This window comes from Sminthopsis crassicaudata, chromosome 2 (genome assembly GCF_048593235.1).
Source record: "Sminthopsis crassicaudata isolate SCR6 chromosome 2, ASM4859323v1, whole genome shotgun sequence".
Taxonomy (NCBI): domain Eukaryota; kingdom Metazoa; phylum Chordata; class Mammalia; order Dasyuromorphia; family Dasyuridae; genus Sminthopsis; species Sminthopsis crassicaudata.
Genome location: NC_133618.1, coordinates 410,512,861 through 410,536,891, shown reverse-complemented (window position 1 = coordinate 410,536,891; position 24,031 = coordinate 410,512,861). Strand labels below are relative to the sequence as shown.

At 35.1% G+C, this 24,031-nt stretch overlaps 1 protein-coding gene and 1 long non-coding RNA gene across 6 annotated transcripts in view; one reads left to right on the top strand and one right to left on the bottom strand.

Annotated features, from left to right (window-relative positions):
- The window catches only part of ATP10B (ATPase phospholipid transporting 10B (putative)), a 296,022-nt gene that overhangs the window by 5,457 nt on the left and 266,534 nt on the right, over positions 1-24,031 (top strand). The window lies entirely within an intron of this gene.
- Positions 1,409-19,233, bottom strand: LOC141553552 (uncharacterized). Its single transcript, XR_012485519.1, has 2 exons — positions 19,183-19,233; positions 1,409-1,630 (listed from the first exon to the last, which is right to left on the bottom strand). It is a non-coding gene; the product is annotated as an uncharacterized LOC141553552 (long non-coding RNA).

Below are 24,031 nucleotides of genomic sequence, written 5' to 3'. Positions count from 1 at the left end.
CTGACAAATCTTTTCTTAATGTGAGCACCATATTAAGTCACTCTAGACCTGGGGTATTTTTATTGGTTTTCCAGAATGTATAATTAGCAAAGTCTCCCTGCTTCTGAATATAAATAAAAGGTCAAGAACCTCCTTTTGAGCACCTCCAGTTTTCCTTTCTTTCCTTGTTCTATTTTGAGTTCAATCTGACAAATAGCTGAATTTAAATATAAATAGTTAGAGATAATCCTTTCCATGCTGAGAAATAATCAAAATTATGGCAGGGAAAGGGATTAGCAGGCTAAATGAAAGAGAAAAGAAAAATGGCTTGTGAATTCTGGCATCTCCATAAGAAAACATGAAGTATATGTAAATTGTTAGCATATGATAGAAATGTGCTGTTCTTCATGGCACTGACATATATGCTTTGAATATATATTTTCTAGATCAAGATCAGTTTATAGAATCACTGGTGCTCTGATACTAGCTCTTCATGTTACAGCTGAAGAAACTGAGGTTTGGGGAAATTGAGTGAGTTTCTCAAAGTGACACAGGTAGTAATCTTCAGAGGTTTGATTTGAAAACAGAACTATTCGGCATACATCAGTGAGCATTTTTGACCACACTTTCTGAGGTTAAGGAGCAAAATGGAGCCTGAGTTCCCTGACATAGTCTCATTAACATAAAATTCTTATCACTTAGAATTGTAAATTGAGTGGAATGGCTTTCATCCTAAGAACTTTTCCACATCTTTCACAAAATCAGGTCTAGGTCTCTTCTGCTTTGTACTTTCAGAAACCAATAATCAGATCACCTTCTCTAGTCCCTTCAGTTTCAGCTTCTGCCTTCTCAATTACAATTTTTTTTCAATCAGTGCTTTAAATCTCATCTCTTGACTCGTGTTCCCCACACATCTTCAAACATTGATTCTGCAGTCTCTTTTTGGAAAAGAAAAGTGAGACAGTTGGGGAAAAAAAAATTGCATCTTCTTTAGATTTTTTGCCAATCAGTCTTTGGCAAAAAAAAAAAAAAAAAAAAAAATCAGTATATAAGTTTACTTGCTCCTTTCCTAGGAAATTCCTTCTAAGTGCATTCCAGTTTATCTTATATTTTATCATGTACATACATATTTATGTAAGCCTCTTGAGGGCAGGTACTGTTTTTACATTTCTTTGTATACTCAGTATTAAGCAAAATGTCTAGTACATAGTAAATAATAACTTATTATAAGTTGACTTCTTTATGATGTGGGGATACATTATCATTACTTCTGAAGGGGACAGAGCCTAATCTCCATGTCTGTCAGCAGGCCTTGCCATGATTGCTGCCCAGGAAGCTGACTTCAGCATTGGGTTGTTTTAAAGGTTATAAAAAGAGAGAAAGGTTATAAAACATGTCTGTGCTCTCAGAATGATTAACAGCCACCCTCTTGAGGAATAAAAATATCCATTTCATTCAAGTCCATGCTACATCTCCTAGAGCAATGACATATGTCCCTTTGCAATCACAGTATCTGTACACATGGCCAAGGCCATGAAGAATCATGTCCTTCCTGTGTATCCTTCTCATTGTCATCCTGAAGGACTCTGGAAAACATAAGATACTATTTGTGGTGATTTGTGGTGAGACATTTCAGCTCTTGAAAGCAGATCTAGAAAGAAACAGAAAAGGAGACTTTTGGCCCATAGTATAGGGAGAGCTCAGCCCTCCATCTTTAAAAAGGAAGAAATCAACCCAGTCCATTGTACCAAAATGGAAGAGATAAGTTAAGACCTGGAAATAACTATTTCAGAGCTTATAAAACATATGTATTTAAAGGTTTTGATGTTTTGTTTTGTTTTGTTTTGTTTTGTTTTTTTCCCAGAATGAGGGACTTATATTACAAGTGTTAAGTTTATTTTCCCTGATATTTAGACCATCATTTCTGCCACAGATCAAAAACATCTCAAATTTTTCTCTAGAATTAACATTTTTAGCTTAGAATCCAGTCTCCCAAGGGTTCATGGACAGATTTCATGATATCTGTAAACTTGGATTGAATTCATCTTTCTTTCTAGTAACCTTTCTAGTTCTGCCTATTTTATCATATGTATTTTAAAATGTCATTTGCAAAAAGGATCTACAGGTTTTGCCAGACTGTGAAGGGAGTCTACAACACAAAAACTGCTTAGAATCCCTGCCTTAGAGCATGGAGTGAAATTTACATCTTTTTCTGCCAAACCCCAGGAAGATCCTATTCCTTAGCTCTCTCATTTGGTTATTTTTTTTCATTTGATCAGTCAATTTTAAAGAAATACAAAAATCATCACATTAGACTGCAATCAAAGGTCATCCATACTTTCCTTCCACTCGAAAACTCCACATAAAACAAACCAAAAAGATTCTCTTTCACCTGTAGAAAAAAAAAAAAAAAAAAAGTATGACACATTTCTAAAACACAAGTGAAGCCTTATTACATGGATGAACAGATCTCTTCTAACTCATTCCAATCTCTCATATCAATACAATCATTTCTAAAATATTGTGGTTAGCCATCCTTGATGAAAGCAAAGGCAGTAAATACAGCATTTTTAGCAAGTTGGGATGGATGAAAACAGAAAGAGACCTGACAGAAACAGCTAGGTTTTTCCTGTTTGGAGATAACACTTTGAAAACAGATTTAGTATCCCACAGAAAGGGACACAAGTTGAAAAGTAGTGCCAAACTGGAGACACAGCATGGCTAGGTTGACTAATAGGTATATCTTGAGGGAATGGGAATGTTATTTAAGAGAGAGAGATGGTAAGGACAGGGAAGTATTGGGACAGAAATGGATTAGAAAAAACCCATATCACCAGATAGGAGATCATAGATTTTAAAAGCTATTTAACTTAATCCCTTGATTTACTAAAAAAGAGAAAACTAAGATGTTAAATATAATTGTTGAATTCTATTAGTTAGCACATGGCAGTGTTAAGATTTGAACACATATCTTTTAACTCCAAGTCTAGCATTTTTTTTCACTTCACTAAATCATTTTGCTAGTAAACAATCATCACTGAAGTTTCTAAATTTATTTATTCTTCCTGTGCTAGGCCATTTTTCTTCCCAAGTATTGACTGGGAAGTTTCACTGGTTTCTTTATTCAGCTTGTGCCAGGAAACAATTTGTACATACCTGCTATTCCTGAGTACCTGAGAAGTGGAAGAAGAGAGAAGCTTAGGTTACAGGTAAATAAGGTTGTTTCATAACAGGCCTTTCTTCTTGTCTGTTATATTCATCTTTCAGAACTGCTACACAGATCTTGATGGTTTTTTGTTAACACAGGGCTCCAAACTTTGGAAGATATTTATGGAGCAGGGTAGTCTGTTTTTAGATAACTATTAATTCTGGTCCTTATTGACACCAGGCACTAGTTGCCAACTGATATTATTGTCACAGAAGCATCAAATTGGGTCCAAGAGCCTTAGCTTACAGAGAACTATAGAAGCCCTATCTTCTATCGAGTGCCAACCATTTTCTGAACAATATAATTACATGTGGGGTACTCCCTCCTCCCCTTCATTATTAACAAGTTTATATTTGGCCCAGGAATGGGCTGCAGCAGTCTTGTGACTCTCTCTCCCTCTCCCTTTCTTTCTTCCTCTATTCCCATTTAAATCACAGCCAAATACTTAGGGGAATGTCAGTAACTTAGTTCTTCCTTTCAGCAACCTAAATCCTTCATTCAAGACAGATCTAGAGCATGTTGCTTTTCAAATCTCACTCTTTTCCCAGGTGACCATCAGTGACTCCTTCATGTCTTTTCCCAGGTGACCAGCAGTGACTCCTTCATACTCCCTCCAGATGTTAGTCAAGCTTAGTGGGATTTTATGGATTTAGAGCTGTATGAGTCTTAGAAACTGTGCAGTTCACCTACCCCTACTACTTACCTTCTGACAACAACCAAAAAAGTTACATATAAGGAAACTGAGGCCATCAGAGACCAAGTGACTTGTCTAAAATCACACAGATAGAAAGTAGTAAAGGATATGGATTGAAACCAGGACTTCTGGCACCAAAAACAATGCTCATTGTACTGTCTTGTTTTACTCTTAGAATTATTCCCATAACTTTTAAATACCAGCATCATACTTATACTTTAATATCTCAATAGTTCTGTGAATTTGCAGATGTGGTATTTATTCCCTCCAATGACATAAACAACCCAACTTTTTCCACCCAAATATTACAACTCTTATTCATGTCATCCCCTAAATCTTCTATGAGGGTTCAATCAATATCAGTCAACAGACTTTCATTAGCCACTTACTTTGTGCCAATTACCTTACTTGCACAAACAAGTTCCTCCCTATTCTTTTTGTATCAATTCCTCCATGAAACATTCTTGGATCTCCTATACTCCACTTCCAAACTAGATATCTCTCCCTTCTTTGGAATCCCATTATACTGTTTGTAACTCCTATGACACTTATCACACATCCTACCTTGTCCTATAATAATGAGGATTATTTCTGCCATTACCTTAGAAGCTTTTGGGAAGGCTAGACTATTTTGGTAACCTAGTGAATAGATTGTCGGATTTGCACCTACTTCCCAGGGTTGTTGTGAGGATCAAATGAGCTAACAACACTCATCATGAACATTTTTCAAAGTACTATATAAATGCTATTGTTGTTGTTGTTTTCATCCCTGTTATACAAAATAACTTTGCACATAGTCTTCAGTGAATAAATAATTGCTGAATTGTATAAAAGATGCAAAATTTTCAGTCTTCTTAGAATTTCATGAGATACTTATCCTTATGAACCTGTTACCCAGGAGATAGCAAGAGAAGGAAAAAACAAGGACAGAGTCTTTGAGAAGAAAGGAGTAGAAGAAACTGGATTGGGTAGAGAAAGGGAAGAAACATGGAACCAAAAGCTATATATTGCTGTGAGGAGAACATTCTTTTAAAATAAACATACTGCATATATGTTGGCTTTCGTTTGCAAAATGCTTGAGTTAGAAAGAAAATAAATTTCCAATGCAGATATTCTCAGTGACAGCTCTGTCTGCTTGATCCACTGAAGTCTCAGGAGCTCAGCTATTTCTACCATGTGAAAATCCTTCATAAGATTTTATTCACTGTATTGTTATTTAATTTGATTAAAAAGCTTAGTGGCATTAATTGTGCTAAGGAAAAGGTAGATGTTGCAAAATACTGTTGGTCCTAAAAACATCATGAGTGCTACATTGAAACAAGGGAATATTTTACCTTGTTGATTAATAGCAAAAGATAGGGATCGCCTTCTTCTCCTCTCTACTCCCCATCTACTTCCTTGACAAAGCAGAGGGCTTTGGATTTTGTCCTTTAAGAACATTTTATTTTGTGTTTTAACAAATAGTTTTGGAATTATGTGAAAGTGAAAACACATGATCATAGAAATGGATTTTAGGAATACTCTAGTGATGTTCCCTCCTTTTCAAATAAGAAAATTGAGGAAGAAATGATAAGTGGTAGAAGTGTCAGTGACAGGATTCATACACAAATTGTCCAACTATCTAGTAAGCACATTTTCAGCTATACCAAGTTCACATACATCATGCTGGAGCAGATTAATGGGCCATTTAGTCCAATATTTTGTCATCTTCAGGGAGAACATGGGAGTTTTGCTCTCTCACCTCATAAGGTTAGTGGTGTCCTCCCCAAACATCACTAGCTATCAATTTAATTTTAACCTTCTTAAACTTGTAACTGGAGTGCTAGTCCTTAGGGACAGATATGCTAGATGTAAGACACTCTGCAAAGGACAGAGACTTTGTAAGAAAAATGCAGACTATATTATAGTTAAATTAAATAGGTTCTATACTTGTCAAAAAGCCAGATTTAAGGAATAGTCATTAATGGTTAAATGTAAACTGGAAAAGTCCATAGTGGAGTGCCCCAGGGAATTACGAGATAATAAAAATCATCCTCTTATGACCTATAAGCTCTCCTCTAGTTCTAAATTTATTATCCTATACACTGGACATGCTTAACCAGAAGTAAAGGAGACTTGGTGGGATATGTGGTAGTTGCCTTCAATTATTTAAAAGAAGAGTTAATTTATATAATAGAATCAAAGATCCAGAGCTGGAAGGGATGTCAGAGAGTTCCTTCCAACTGTCAACTTTTATAACTGAGGTATTTCAGCCCCAGAGAAATTAATTGAACCACCTATGACCATAGAGGTAGTAGTGACAAAAATTTGATTTCAACACATGTTCTCTAACTCAAGAGAAAGTCTTCTTTTGATTCTAGATATAGAACTCGAAATAATTGGGTAAAATTGGCAAAGTTCAAATTTAGACTTTATATGAGGGGAAAATGCATAAATCAAAGTGTATTACTTTTGTGGTACAATTTGGACTAGATGGCCATTAAGTTTTCTTTGAAATTCTACAACACTTTGATTTTGTGATTCTGCCAGTGCATATACTATCTGAATTAAATTAACAACAAGCATTTATTAATTATCCATCACATATTAGGTACCACGCCAAGTACTGGGGATTCAAAGAAAAGCAAGACTATGCCCTGATCTCAAAGAGCTAATGGTCTATTAGGAGATACTATTCAGATGTACAAGATAATGATAAAAGCTAGCATTTAAACAGCACTTTAAGAGTTTAGAAAGTATTCTGCAAACATTTCATTTTCCCCTAACAATAGTCCTGGAAGGTAATGAGGGAAGTGATATTATTATCTCAATCTTATTATGAGGAAATTGAGGCAAATAAGTGACTTTCTCAGAGTCACACAGCTGAATTTAAACTTGGGTTTTTCTGACCATCTATCCACTATCCATCTATCTACCCTATCCACTTAGTCACCTCTCTTCCTGATAAATATGAGGTAAACTAGAGGGAATCTATGAATACCCTCTGATGACCATCCATTCATGTATGCTCTTACTCTTCATCTTTTGATCACACTTAGGGAAAAATTAAAAAAAAAAAAAACTTCTGTGGATTTTTGAAGCCTAAAAACCAAATCTTAGACATCAAAGTGTCCTTAAGTAGTCATTTACTCATGCCTTCCACTTCTAGGTAGGAGCCCATTTGAAAAGTTTTGAAGAATATCAAAGGAAAGAAAACCTCAGAATTCCCTCAGTAACTCATCCAACATTGAAGTTCTACTACCACAAAGTTTTTCATCTAAATCTCCCATTTATTTCAGTCTGCACAGCATAAAGAAGTCCTGTAAGTGTAGGGAGCTACTTCATTCTTGTCTTTATATTCCCAATATCTAGCCCAAAGTAGGTACTTGATAAGTGTTTGCTTATGGCTAATGTATTCAACTTGAGAGTTCTTTCAAAGTTTCAAAAGCTGTGACAAGAGGGGAAGACTAAATTTTACATACTTTTCTCTTCCAGAGCTCAGAACTTAGTCTACATAGAAAAGATTACAAAATGTGTTTGGATAGAGATTTCAGGTGAAGTATCCTTACAATAAGCCCTGTACTATTTAACATTTTTTATTAGTGACTTAGATGAAGATAAAATGTGCTTATCAAATTTTCAAATGTTAGGAAAGATAGTCAATAACTATATAACAAACAGGACTGAACAGATTTCAACAGGCTTGAATGCTGGCTGATGATAATAAAATTAGATATAATGGGTATAAATGTAAAGTGCTACTTTGGTTTAAAGAATCAACTTCAGAAATATAGGAAAGGGAAAATATGGCTAAAAGCAATTCATCTGGGAAAAAAGTGGGAATTTTGGTTGTGACTTTTCTATATAGTATCAGGATCCAGGAAAACTATTTTAGGGTTTTTTCCACTAGAACACAGTGCTCATAAACAGGAGTTCACAAGTTAAGTTGCTAAGGACTTTAAAAATCTGTCAGCGTTTTTTTATCCTTTGCATTTAAGATTCTACTTAGTTCTCTTTCTAGCATATACTATTCTCTCTCAAATAGAGAAGAAGAAATTCTCATCATTTAGCTGTTTTGTAAAGAAAAAGAAAAAACTAAAATGATATTCAATCATTTTTGTGAATTTTTAAAAAAATTTTCAACATATTTAAGCTAGAAGCAAAATGCTCCAAGCAGTTATACAGATCATCCTCTCCCAAAGCTATCAGTATTCTACTTCCACAGAGGTACATGCTTGACAAAAGTCAACTATAAGAGAAGAAAAATGGATAACATTATATTAGGCTTTGTCTAATATAATGTCTCACATGGAAGATATTGATTTTTCTCATATCTGGCAAAATTCTGCCAAAAGGAACTAGAAAGCTTCCTTTCCCAAGCATTGGTCCAATACATTCTTCCATGTCTTTTCTCAGATGCTCCAGGATCTGGGGAGTGCTTATCTAAGATTCTAGCTTTTGTGAATAAAAATAGTTTCTTGCCCTTCTTACCATCTCCTAGATTTAATGTTTCTCTGACACTATTTACTCTTGAAACTAATGTATCCATAATTCACCAACTAATTTACAACTTATTCATTAAGCATCTATTACATGAAGTATATGAGCTGTACAATGAAGACTAGCACCTCTGGTATGAAGGCTTGCTCCTTTCAGGGCCACTCATCTACCTTTAGTGTCTACCTGCCACCCTGTGTTTCAAAGAATTTGTAGCATGCTTGGTGGCCACACTCTGGTAAAACTGTCTTAGAAGACAAGCTAAAGCTGGTTTAGAATAAATAACAGTCCTCTTATCCATCAGTAGTTAAGTGAATGTCTACCCCAAGTAGGTTAAGACTACCCCCAGTAGAATGGGTGAATAAGAACTATTTGTTCCAATGGTCATAAAGGAAGCTGAAATAAGTGCTATAAAAGCTTAGAGTTTGATCATATCAAAGATGTCAGGGTCATCTACTCCAAGCCTGGCCAGTGCTGATTTTTTTTTACTTGTTTTGCCTTTGAACTTCAGTGAGTGTAGAAGAGAGAGTGAGGCTGATTACTTTGTGATTCAGCCTCTCTTAAATCTGATTCATATATGTCAAGACCTTATCCATGATATCACTGGTCCTCTTCAAAAAAAAGGGACTAACATCTACTATTTGCTCAATATTATGAAAGATACAACTATTTAGCTTATTAGTTGGAAGCATTCTATGTGCTAGGTAGGCATTCTAAGGTATCGTACAGAAATCTAAGACATGGTTTTATGGCTCCTGCTCTTAGATAGCTTGAAGAGTATTGGAGGCATCAAAACAATAATAGAGGGACCAGTGCAACATAGCATACAGTCAATCATTATCCCCACCTTTATTCTTTGCTCTTCTATTCTTTATGGCTTTCTGCCAATATTCACCTATGAAATACTATCCATTTTTTAAAACTCAGATCAAGTGCAATATTTTTCTTGATACATTCTATTAATAAAAATTATTGACCTCACATATCATGGTTGTTGTTTTTACACAGTACTTTTCAGATATGTGTGTATAAATATATGTGTATATATAATACTATTGTATATTGCTGATATAAGCATTTGCATCAGATACATATACTAGTCTGTAAAGATCCATGAGGAAATGACTATTTTACTTAAATTCTATATCTTCCTCAGTACCTAGTACATGAACATAGTTGGTGCTTGCTAAGTTTGTTCATTTCAATCAATTACTAAATATTTATTAAGTACCCAATATGTTTCAGGTACAATGCTAAATTTGGGGGATAAAAGACAAAAATGAAACTGTCTTTACCCTCAGCAAAGTTACATTCTCTTGAATAGCAAAAATGTATAATGCAAAATATAAATTACATGGGATTACTAGAGAAAGGGCAAAGTGAGCATCCACCAAAGTGACCAAAGAAGGCTTCATGGAAAATCCTAGATTATAAAGCTAATATGACCCACAGCCTCCACAAAGTCCTTCTTTATTCTAACTGAAAGAGGGAGAGAAAAAAAAAAAAAACACTCACATATAGCTCAAATTTAAGAAAATAAGGCCAGAGGCTTATAGATGATTTGGAAGACTCTATATGCCATGAATTTCTTCTTTCTAAGAAGTTATACCAGATTCAAGTATCTATCCCTATACTAATAACCATCTTTTTCCCAAATCAATAAAATATTTAGTGATATTTGATGTGCATCATTTTACTTTATCATCTGTTTCTTATGGAAGGGGACTTAAAGAGAGGAAGTCACTTGCCCAAGATCATAAAATGTTGATCTTAAAGAATAGAAGGGATTGGGGGGGGGGGCAGAGAAAAAGAATAATGGCATTTTAATCAGGGATCTAAATAAAGACATAGAGTTGGGAAGGATTATAAGTTGTGAGGCAGGCATTTTGAAGATATCTGCTTGCCAGAGTAGAGGGTGAATGTTATAGATCAACTCAATAGAGGAAGGCCAGAGTTAGATTATAAGAGGCCTTAAATGGCAGAGAGAGAAGCACTCGGTATCATAGAAAAAAGGAACTTATCATAAGTTTACAAGCAGGGGACTGACACAGTGCAGACAAATCCTTCACAACCTGGCTCCTACCTAGCTCCCAACTTTCATTATTTGTCATTCCACATATTCTACAATCTAATCAAAGTGACTTTCTTACTGCTCTTCACATGCCCTTTCCAGACTCCATTCCCTTTGCACAAGCTCTCTCCCATTCCTAAAATATATTATCTCCTCATCTCTGTTTCTTAGAATTCTCAATTTCCTTCAGAAAAGCAATTCAGAAGCACCATCTTCTATATGACTTTTCCTGATTCTATTCCCTTCTTCACCAGTGGTATCCTCTCCAAAAAAATGACTTTGTACTTATTTTGTATAAATTGTAAATGTCATCTTCCTTCATAGGAATGTAAGCTTCTTAAGGACAGAAACTTCTTTTTCTTTTTATATCCTCATCTCTTAACAGACTGCCTGGCACATAATAACTGCTTAATAAATCCTTGATTATTGATTAATATTCAGCTACCTGACTCTCTCTCGTCAGAGATGGAAATGTGTGTTCATAGGAATAATTCCTTTCTACAACTGGCTAGAAGAAGATTTATTTAAAGTGCTAGAGTACTCAAGCTTGACTTAAAGTGACCTGTCTAAAGAATGGATGTGCACACTGACTTTTCAGTTGACTGAGAAGACTTCCAGATGACTGTACACTTCCTGCTGAGGAGAAGGTAAATAAATAATGCTGGGGAACATAGGCCTCAAGGCTGTTTTCTTGATTCACTCCCACTTGGTTGTATGAACAGGAGTGCATAGAGGACTGGTGGCAAAGACAGCTAAAAAAACATTGAGACCAATTTTGACTCAGCTAATGAACAATCCTCTACATTTAGAAATGATTCAGTATAAGGAAGAGCAAAGTGATTTTCAAGGTGGGACAATGCTATTTTTGGATAAATGGATTTATGTATTTCTCACTTAAAGAAGTGAAAACTTAAGTGGGACATAATAGATGTCTTTGTATTTGTAGAGCTGTTATGTGGAAGAGGGATTAAATTTATTCTACTTGGCCCCAAAGGGATGCATAGGTAGAATTTAATTCAATGTAATTCAATATATCAATATGGGGAAATATGAAAAAAAAATTTAAATATATTCTGTGTTCTCAAGAAGTTTACAATCTAATATGGGTGTGATGACCATAAATATAAATATTGTATAAAGCAGAATGTGATAGGAGCAAAAGAGTGATATAGACAAACAGTACTAAGAAAATTTGTGGAGATAAATGTCCTTTTCAGGTAGGAGAGGGTTGCCTTTGAAAATCTGAGTCTTAAAAATAGAAAAAACTCTCCAGAGGCAGTGGTGTGAAGAAAGTTCTTTCCAAGTTGGCAAATTCAACTTCATAAGTGAAGTAAGGCATTAAAGAGTAGGGTGATATCAGGAAACAGCTGGTAGAGAAATATGAATAGAATGAAAAGTTTGTGAAGAAGGTTAGTATGACATGAATTTGGAAAGATAAATTACCCACATTGTAGAGAGTCCTAAGAGATAAGTTAATTAACTTTATATTTTCTGGTCAATGAGGAACCATTGAAGAATTTTGAATAGAGGAATTAAATAGTCTATCCTTTGTATGAAAAAGATTATTTTAACTGCTGGTGAAGGATAGCTATAGTAATGATTGGTCACTTCATAGTTAACTTTAACTTTTCCTAAAATGAGGTGGAGAAAGCTATGACAAACTACTACAATACTTTTGCCAAGAAAATATCAAATAAGAACAGAAAGAATTATATAAAGTTGTAAATGACTAAACAATAATAACTCACTGCCAAGTGCTTGTGGTTCTGCCTTCATAAGTTGACCCTTTCTTTTTGAAATTACCTTTAATTTGTATATATTTTGAACATTTTCCACTAATGCTAACCAGCATCATTTTTTAAATTCTGTCTTAGTCCAAGTCTTAGTCTTGGAGCACTAAAAAGTTAAATGAGTTGTCCAAGATCACACAAACAGTATGTCAAAGATGGGATTTTTACCTGTCTTTCTGACTCAAAGGTCATTTCACCAGTCACTATGCTATGCTGCTTCACAAATGAAATGTATTTAGGGTAAATATAATTTAATTTTAGAACTCTGGGGGATTCCTCTTTTCCTCTTCTCCCCAGTGTTTTTTCCCTATCTTTTTTTTTTCTATCTTCTCTTTTTCTCTTCTCTTCCTCTTTTCTCTTTTCTTCCTATCTTCTTTTTTCCTATCATTTATTCCTATTGTTTCTTCTTTTCCCATTTTCTTTTCCCATCTCTTTTTTTCCTTTCTTCTCATCCTATTTTTTTTCCTTTCCTTTTCCCCTCTCTTCTCTTCTACTCTGTTTTACTCAAAGGAAAGATCATGGCTATTTGGTGACAATCTGAATAAAAATGATAATTGTAGTCATAAAAACAGACTAGATTACCCAAGAGGAACAATGAGAAATGAAAAAAAAAATCTGAAAATACATCCTAGAACAAAGGGTTCTTAACCTTGGTAGCATGAATTTGTTTGTCTGTTTATATTTGATAATTATATTTCAATAAAAATGGCTTTCTTTGTAATCCTATGCATTTTATTTTATGCATTTAAAAATATTCTTAGGAATCTTTAGACTTCACCAGACTGCCAAAGAAGAGTCTATAACCAAAAATAAATAAATAAAAAAATAAAGTTAAGAACCCCTTCCCTACAGAAACACACATGTATAAGGTATGAAGAGACAGAAAAATCAAGAAAGGAAAGGACAAACAGAGAACCAGAAGAAACCAGTGTCATGGAAACCACAGAGAAGTTTATTGTGTTCATACCATAACATTACATTTTAGGGAGAACATAAGCAAGCTTGGATGTCTACCAAGGGAAGATGACCAGAACAGAAAGAGAACTAGAAGCCATGCCATTTAGAATCAATTGAAAAAAACAAGAAATGTTTAGCCTGGAAAAGAGAGGTAAAGGAAAAGTATCAATATCTGCTCTTAAGTAATAGAAAGACTCATCTAAAAGGGGAATTTGAATATTTTTGCTTGGCCCCAGTGGGGCAGAACAAGGCATAATGAAAGGAAATTGTAGAAAAGCAGATGTCAGCTGGTTGTTGTATAAATGTCCTAACAATTAAAGCCATTCTAAAGTAGAATGACTGCCAGAAAATTATTGAGTTCCCAATAAGTGGTGTTTTCACATAGAAATTGCATGATCATTTTTTAGAGATTCTCATAGAAAGAGTTCTCATTAGGTGCCCTCTGATGTCTAAGCATTAGTGTTGAGAGGTTAGTTTTTTTTTTTTCTTCCATCTTATCTATAAATGTTTAGAGAATTGATTTCCAATATAAAAAGAAAAGGGATCAATAGTCCTGATTAATTACATCAAGTCTTATTCTCTAACCAAAGCAGTTGGTTAACTGTTCTCTAAATATCAGGGCTATAAAAGAGATAAGTGCCAAGTTACTGAGTTATCTAGAAATTTCCATGTAACACTTGAATTTATGATTGTGATTGCATCTGCAAACTACAAAAGTAAGCTTTCTTTTCTTCACATCTTTACTATCACACATATGTGTTCTATGTACTAATGTATGTATGTAATATTTCCCCCAATAAATTGAAGTTCATGAGGGCTAGAATATTTTTGTTCACTTTTTGTTCATTTTTATCTTTACATCCTCAGCACCTGGCACAATGCAGCCCCAAAGAATGATGCTTAATAAATGCTTTTTATTGATTAATCATGGTGATCTGAAAAGTTTGCTGAAAAGGGCATCATTTGAGCTCTAATGACTACTGACTCTAATTCCTCAGGCTCTTTTCTTTTCAACTACCAGAAGGAAGACAAGTAGAAGAAAGGATTCCACCAGATTTCTGTTGGCCCTATATATGATCTTGAATATCAGATTTCTTATATCTTGGGTACATAATTGAGAGTGATTTCATCAACATTAACTTCTAATTTTGTTTTCTTGGTTGGGACCATCCACTACTATTAAATAGACAGAGATATTTACTATATGTAAAAAACTAAATATTCTCTTCTCTTTAGATTTTTCAGAACACCATTCTCTTCCTACTTATCTTAGCCTCTCCTTCTCTGTCCCCTTTGCTGAATCCTCCTTCACATCATATCCTCTAATCATAGGTGTTCCTAAGGGTCCTGTCCTGAGTCTTTATACTTTGATTAGTGTAGTAGTGCTACTGCTAGTGGATCTGCCTGTTTGGCATTTAAAGTACTTAATAATAAAGTCTAGGGGCAGCTAAATGGAATAGTAGAGAGAGAGAGCACCTGTCATGAGGACCTGAGTTCAAATCCAGCCTCAGATACTTTATACTTCCTACCTGTGTGACCCTGGGCAAGTCACTTAACCCCAATTGCCTCAGGAGAAAAAATAATAATCCAGTCTCCTCCTGCCTTTCCAATCTTCTTATACATTACCTCCCATTATGTACTTTTCAATCAAATGACTGTCTTCCTGGCTATTCCATGAACAAGAAAGTGAGATTGGTGAATTTGTACAGCTCACTATCACTTAAATCCAATTCACTTGCATGTTATGCCATCATCTCCCTGATAACATCTTTTAAAAAGGAAGGATAAACAACAACAACAACAGCAATAACATCAACAAGAAAGGAACTAATACGAGGATAAAATCTCTCCAAATGCTTCTGTCTCCATTGATAGAATGTCTCTTTCAATGCACAGAAAAACAAAAAAGGAAATCATTGGGCTTTTATCAAGCAATGGCAACATGAATAAACTTAAAAAACACATTGATAGCTACACATGGTCCTGTTATAGGACCATCTCTAAATTCTAGCATTCTCTCTGACTTTCCCCCATATCTGGAATGCTCCCCTCCATTCTGACTACTGACCTCATTGGCTTTCTTTAAGTCCCAACTAAAATCCCACTTTTTATAGGAAGTCTTTCACACCCCTTCTTAATTCCAGTGTCTTTCTTCTGTTAATTACTTTTTTTAAAAAATTTAGATGTGGTTCACTCTATGAGATCATAAGCTCTTTGAGGGAAGGAATTACCTTTTGCCTCTTTTTGTAACCTCAGCATTTAGCACAATGCCTGATAATAATAGGCACTTAATAAATGTTTATCAAATTAAATTAAATGGATATAGATCTTTTACATACTTAATTATATGTATCCGTCATAAGAATGTGTGCTGCATGAAAACAAGAACTAATCATTTTGCTTATCTTTGTATCCCCAGCACCTAGCACAGGACAATTACTGAATAAATGTTTGACAACTAATTTGACTGATTGGTTTTACAATATGTTTGTTCCTAGTTTAAGAATTTGGCATAATAATAATAATAATTATTATTAACTTAAGTTGTTGTTGCTCTGTTTAATTCTATGGAGATCACGATACCTTTTTAAAGGGCTATGCTTTTTTCTTTACTGCACCCCCCCTCCCACAAAACACACATACACTCATACAAACACACAGTTAGGACAGTGCCTTAACTAGAATATATATGCCTATAATTGCTGTTAATGGCTAGTGATATCAGGGCCTTAATTCCTAATAAGATATACCAGGTGAGGCAGTACCACTAGTCATTCTACCTTTTCTGTTGGTCTGATAATACTATTTATAGAATAAAATCAACCACATGAGAATAACCTTCAGGCCATGATTTAAAAAAAAAAAAACCTACTATAACAGGACCATGTGTAGCTATCAATGTGTTTTTTAAGTTTATTCATGTTGCCATTGCTTGATAAAAGCCCAATGATTTCCTTTTTTGTTTTTCTGTGCATTGAAAGAGACATTCTATCAATGGAGACAGAAGCATTTGGAGAGATTTTATCCTCATATTAGTTCCTTTCTTGTTGATGTTATTGCTGTTGTTGTTGTTGTTTATCCTTCCTTTTTAAAAGATGTTATCAGGGAGATGATGGCATAACATGCAAGTGAATTGGATTTAAGTGATAGTGAGCTGTACAAATTCACCAATCTCACTTTCTCCACCAGAGCCATCTGGGTCCAATGGCAAGATATAATTCCTTTGTACATAGCCCATCAAAGGATCACTAAACTTCAGTCTCACAGAGCAATTGCCTGAAACTTCTTGAATGATGCTCTTGGTTTTTATACAGTAAGATAGATGGGATGTAAAAAGGGATATTAAAATGATATTAAGACTTCTGTAATATTTCATTTGCAGCAGATTGGCAACCACATAGAGCTTCAACATTTTAGTGAATGGGAAAATGTAAGGGCACATTGAAAATTTTCCATTAATATGTCAAAAGAGTCTTCAGTTTGAATTGCTTCACAATTGAGTCAAATCTATGCCCAGCGGATTTGATGAAACATATTTAAACTTGGACTGAATCTCTGGACCAAGAATGGCTACCTGCCCTCTTAGTTGTGCTGTCACTTCCCTTTGCTTCATTTTTTCATCTTCTTGCTTTTTGATTTTGATCTTTTCCCCAAATAATTATTGTTTATAACTTCTCCCCCCTCAAGTACATTTATACATACCACAAGTGATACAGTGAATAGAGCACAGCGCCTGAAGTGGGAGAGTTTAAATTAACATCAGACATTTACTTGCTGGGCAATACACTTAACTACTAGTTACCTCAATTATGAATGCAGTTTTGCAGCTTATACTAGCACCTATATCCCAATAAGATTCAAATGAGATATTTGTAAAGCACTTAACACAATATCTGACAAATACTAATAAATTTAGTTGTCAGCTTAATAAATGTTCATTTCTTCTTTTGTGCTATACTAGAATAACAGTCTTGAAGTTTGAGCCCGTATAAATTTCAGGCTGTACATGCAAATTAATTCATTTCAATAAACATTAAATGTTTTCTAGATACAGAGTACTGAGCATAGTTGGGGGTAGAATGAAGTAACTAGTCTCTCTGAGTCATGAATTCATTTCCTTCAGATAAAGGAAAGGTGTTCAATCTTCTATATGTCTTGTGAACATAACAACAATAACAATTGACATTGATATAATGCCTTAAGGTTTTACAAGGCTCTTACTTATACATTGTCTCTTCTGATTCCCATACTAAGCCTAGGAGATAGGTATTACTAGGTACTATTATCCCTGTTTTAGGAAAACAGATATTGTAGAAGTTACCTGAATTGCCTCTGGTTACTCAACAAATAAGTGAGAGACAGGGTTCAAATCCATGTTTTTCCTGACTCCAATCCCAGCACTCTTTCCACTAGTGTCTACTTAGTCATCACAAATTACAATTTAAAATGTACAACTGGAACTTTTTGCAAATAAAAATAAGGAAGTACTTATTCCTTTTATTTCAAATTAGACTGTTGAGCTTCAAAAACACAAATCAGGTTTGCAGAACAGCATCTGGCCTATAGAAGTCTATAGTCTAAAATGTCCAAGAGTTGAATCAATTTGTTATTGACTTCATTAGGAAAAAAGATCCCTCTTTGTGATAAAGGGTGGGGTTTGAGTTGACACTTATTCTAATTTATGCTTAGGACACACTTCTGTTATTCAGAGATATTTAAGAATTACCTATGTGAAACCAAGTTAGGAAAAGAGAAATATTAAGAATAATATATATTGGTATACTGTTGGAGTCTTTTTTAAGTCCTATCATATATTAGTACAATTGGAAAGAATAAATGAGAATGAAAAACTGAAGGAGGGGAAAAGAGAGAGAAAAAAAGTAAAAAAAAAAATGGATAAGGAAAGGAGAAATAAAAAGGACTAGAGAGTGAGGAGGAGAATGGAAAAGAAAGTAGAAATAAAAATGAAGAAGTAAAGGGATAATAAAGGGAAGAAAGAAAAAGGGGATGAAGAGAGAAGGGAAAAAAGAAGGAAAGTAAAACTGGGGGGAAAGGGTAGGAGAAGGGGAAAAAAGAGAAAGTTGCTGTAATGGTAGAGAGGAAATAGGAGAAAGAAAAGAAAGATTAGAAGGAGAAAAATGAGGTGAAGAGAAAAAATATATAAAGAAAGAGACTACCTAAATCATTTCTCTGATTTAAAAAAGAATGAAACTTCTATAAAGTTTTACAGTAATTAAGGAAAGGCCAGGGTGCAGTAAGGTCATTATTGCAAGAGAAACAGTTATGATTTCATTGGAAACAGTGGCTGATTTTTTTTTTTTTTCAGGAGCTACTCTTTAGTAATTCTGACTTGTAGCCATTAGTCTGCTCTTTACATGATCTGAATAAAGACATCTGCCCAAGAACACATCCCAGTCTGGCCTGGAAGATTTCACATTGAGAAGTTGATTCATCTTTGGGTAATAGTTTCCTCAGGAGAGATTGCAGAAAAACCCTTATGAGAGAGAGTAAGCAGGTAATTTTGAAGAGTTGAGAGAAATAACTGTCATACATCAAGGGTCATATCTGTTGTATACCTTATGAATACAAACATAAACCTCACAATCACACCTTAGATTCTTAACCTCTTAAATTAAATAATATTCATTTTTACTTTATATAATTCAGCCCCAAATACTCAAATAAATTAAAATTCTTACCTGTTTTCATTTCTACTATAAACCATTTATTTTAAATACTTCATAAAAAAATTATTTTTTTGGAACACCTATGTTTTCATAGGCAGAGTGTCCTGATGAAGAACTTTCAAAAATATATATAGTCTTAGAGAGTCTGGAGTTCTAAAAGGTTGTCACTGCTCAGAATTACACAGTGAGTGTGTCAAAGATGAAACTTGAACCCAGATCTTCCAGACTATGCCCAGCTTTTCAAACCAGTATTCCTCTCTGAAGATACAAGAATATTCCAGAAGTATATGGTTTCCCCCCCCTCACATTTTCCAATTTACCTGGTTGCACTCCTGCAGGGTTGGGAGCCAGTATCAGTCCAGTCTCTGACCTGACTTGCTTGTGAGCACAATCTTTGTATTTGCATCTGTCTCCCATTTTATGGGAGGTTGTAGTCCTAGAAATATTGACTATAAAGTATATATTTACATACCAAAACCAATTTCCCCATTGGCTTTGCTTATAAAACTAGAGTTCTATTCCACTAGAATTGATTCTGCCCTCAAGCTGTAATAAATGTGCAATCTGGTTTCTATATCCACCAGTTTATTCAAACTACTTTTTCCAGTGTCACTATTGATCATATTGCTAAATTCAGTGGATTTTTCTCATACCTCATTCTTCTTGACCTCTTTGCAGCATCTCTCTTCCCTGCTTTGTCACATGATTTTCCTACCTGTTTGATCTTTCCCATCTCCCTTATCTGATAATGAACCTCCTACTATGGGTGGGCATTTCTACACCCTCTATTCTTCTGTTTCTTCTCTTTACATTCCATCATGGTAATCTCATCTGCTCCCTTGCAATTAATCATTATTTTTATGTGGATGATCCTCATATCAACATATCCAGTCCTTAACCCTCTCCTGAGAACTAGTTCTTGTCAATTCCTCATCTTTTGCATCTCTCATATGCATCTCTATCTTTCCGTCTCCATGACAACCATTTTAGTTCAATCCTTTATCTCTTTCCTAAACTTTTGCCTTATCTACCTCCTAACTAATCTACCTGCAGACAGTTGCCCTTCCCCTCATCTTCTACAGCAAAGTTCTGACCATGTAATTCCCCTGCTCATAAAACTTCAATGATTCCACATTTTCTTTAGATATACATTCTAATGGCATTTAAAACTTTTTGCAGCCTGGCTCCCACCTATCTTTATAACATTCTCCATCCTGTGATGAGGAGTATAAAGCCATCTCTCAAAAAAGACAATAATAGTGACTTTGGAAATACTAACTTCTTATAAGCAGCTCTTTAGTGATATTAAACTATATATATTCTGCCCAAACTTGCTGTTCTCTATATTTGACATTCAATTTCCCAACTCAATGCCTTTGCACAAGTTTTTCCTATATCTGGACTATTCTCCATCCTAATCTCTGCTCTTTGGGACACTCAGCTCTCTCCAAAGCTTGGCTCAAGTGTTATCTCCTATATGATACCTTTCTTGAATCCCTTAAGAGGAACCTGCTTTAATTCCTCCATCCCATAGCATTATTTATTGTGTGCGTGTGTGTGTGTGTGTGTGTGTGTGTGTGTGCAATACATTTACTCATCTCTTCACATGCCATATGCCCTCAATAAAATGTCAAATCCATGAAGGGAGAAAATTTTATGAGCTCACATAGGCTCACTGGAGCTTAGCACTGAGTCTGGCAAATAGTCGGTATTAAATAAATATTTGATTTAGAGCACCAGCCCTGAATCAGGAGTGCCTGAGTTCAAATCAGATCTCAGACATTTAATAGCTATGTGACCCTGATCAAGTCACTTAACTCTGATTGCCTCCAAATAAAATAAATGATTGATAGCAGACTCAAAATCTTGCTGTAAAATAAAGTTGTTTAAGATCACATCTTTGAAAGAAAGTGGTAATTTCCTAAAACATAAATAATTTAAGCAGTGTTGAATAGTTCATAGAGAGTTGGCCTCAGAGTCAGGAAAACATGGGTTTTGATCCAAATTCAGTCACATAATTGGCTGGGTGACTCTGGGAAGTCATTTCAATTCTTAGTCTCCCAAACAATCTTTTAAGACAATAAATCAGAGAAGATGTGCCCATCTTAACTGGTTAAGGAAATATTTCCCTGGAAGTTCTCCATATTGATAAAATCAAAAGTCAGAATTTTAAAAAATGGTGATAACACTGAAAAAAAATCACTAAACTGAATTCCAAGGTTATTTCTATATTTGTTCCAATTGCCCAAAGAACAAATCCCAGCGACAGTTTGATTGAGCCACATTCATTGGACTGGAAAGTCCCTCCATGTTCTATTGAACACCTAAATCCATTTTCAGCAGTGAAAGAACACTTAGACCTTGCTAGCATTTTACAAAATCCACTGGCTTTTAAAAATCAACAAGTTGATGTGAGTTGAAAGAAAGAAGAGATGGAGAATTACAGATATAATTAGGGAGGGCATTTGAATAACAAGGAAAGCTTACTCAGAAACAAGTTATCAACAGCAAGGGATAGGATTGAAATATTGGTTGTTTTGTTATTCGATTGCTTTGTATAGTTATATCTGACTGTTTGTGATCCCATTGGGGATTTTCATGGCAAAGATATTAGAATGGTTTGCCATTCCTTTTCCAGGTGATTTTACAGATGAGGAAACTGAGGCAAACAGTATTAAGTGGTTTGCTCAGGGTCACATAGCTAGTAAATGTCTAAGCTGAATTTAATTCAGGAAGATTATTCTTTCTGACTCTAGGTCTGACATTCTATCCACTGTGCCATCTTGCTACCCCCTGAAATACAGAACCATTTTAAGTAAGAATTATTCATGTCTACAAAATGATTTTATTTGTGGAGAAACACAAAGTGAATTCCTAAAGTATCCTGATAGACCAAACTGAATATGGAGGGCCTTTGGAAATCACAACCATCGGGGATGGTCATTCAGTCAATTAACAAACATTCCCCAAGCATTTACCCTATGCCAAACACTCTGCTAAGTCTGGAGAAATCAAAAGGCAGGAATAAGTCAACAAGTGAAAGAGGAGGGAGTTTGAAATCCAGCACTGTCACTTAATCATTTGTCCATGATTAAGTTATTCCATTTCGTTGAAATTCCAGAATTTCTGGAAAGTGAGGGATTAGATGACTTTGCAGACCTAGTAACTCAATCTGCTGCTCATCCAAGTTTTGAGGAAGTAAAATTTGAAAGCAGATAAATATTGGTGGCCCAGTGAAGGCACTTAGTAACACAAAGGGTTGAACTTATTGGGATAAAAAAAGGCTAGGAAGAAGTTACTAAGTGAATTGGGATGCTGAAAGGGTAAAGAGTTAGGTGACCGAATCCAGTTCATATTGTATCCTCCCCCATATCAATAAAATATAAACTCTTTGAAGATCATCTTTGTACTTTCAGGTCTCATTAGCACACAACTCAGTAGATTAGACTCCTGTTGCATTGGAATAGGGGGGAAAAGTAAGTTGAGTGAAGCATTGAGAAAAGTGTGCAAGTTTAAGGTCCAGATGAGTAGCACCAGCAGGGCCCCTACAGCCTAATGGGCCTTACACATGGCCTGTATTTTCTTTCACTGTATCTAATCCTATTTAATTCTTATCAAGTCAAGGAGAGAGCATTTGAATCTAACAATTTATCTTATAGTACAACATGGACAAGATTATACAGTACATCACAGAACCCATCTAAGCCATGCTTCTCATTTCAGAGATAAGCAAACCAAGACCACAAATTGTCCAAGATCCCGTTGGTAATGAGCTAGGAGCAAAAACTGAGGCCAGATTCTCTCAACGTAGAGTCAGAGTTCCACTGATAACGACCCCTTGGAACAGGAAAGGCTTTTGGGATCTCAGAAACCATTTTATCTGCTACTTAATGAAGTTTGTGAAGAACTGAATTTGGATTGCATAAGCAGATATACCTCAAGCCAGGAAATTGCCCTAGTCTCCTCTCTTAACCTCTGCTATATTCTTCTAACAGCTTTCCTCCCTGAAAGACACTGATTTCCCCCCAAGCTTATTAATTTTTCAGTATTAATACATGTCCCTTATCTTCTTGTTAGGCACAGTTCCAAGCATATTTATGATGGAATGCAGAGTTGGCAGCAATTTCTACTGTCTGTACTGAAGATGCTGAAGGGAGAGGGGAGCAGTAAGGAACTAGGAGAGTGAGATATGAGTTCAACTACTGATTGTTACTAAACTATGTGACCTAGGGGAAAATATTCTATTCTCTGGGCTTTTTGTTCCCTCATCAATAAAATAATACAATTGGATCAGATGAATAATCTCCAAAGCCTCTTACATCTAGTACTAAAATTGTAATATTTTATGGATCTATGATCTCAGAACTATCATGCTACTCACTGACGTTATTGAAATACTCCTTATATTCATTTTCTTAATAGTCCAGTGTATTGGCAGAGAAAACAGTCACCCATATCATGTGATTTCATCAAATCCTTATCAGCAAATATGTATATGTGTGTATGTCTGTATATGTGTGTGTCTATAAATGTGTGTGTATACACACACACACACACACACACACACACACACACATACAAAGTCTTTTTTGACTAGGTGAAATAATCTACTCTCTACTTTTTTTCTTACCTAGTCTTAATCAATGACTATGAATTACTTTAATCCCATTGAGATCTGTTAAATATTTTAGCTTAAAAAGACTAAGTTCTTCCACTGCATCCAGGACCATTCTTATATCCCTCCACAGGATCCAGCTGGCACTGGAGGACAAAGTGAGGCTGACAATTTTGCACAGTCCTCCCTCAATTAAATCTAATTCACTTGCATGCCATGCCATCATCTCCCTGAAGTCATGGTCAGTTTACAACAAAGAACAAACAACAACTATAATATTAAGTACCTACAATGTGCTAGTCATCATGCTAAGCATTAGGGAATATAAAAACAAAAATAAAAGTCTGCTATCAGGATACTTACATTCTAAAATCAGTAAGGCAACATGAAGTTAAATAGGTCTGTATAAAACAATATTACTTTGGCAGGGGACAAGAAGGTATATAAAGTGGGAGTTTATACCAGGCAATCATATGAAGGCAGATATTTTCTAGGAACAATTTAACTGAACTTTACAGGGCAGGGAAGGGAAGGAGAAATATATACTCAGGCTA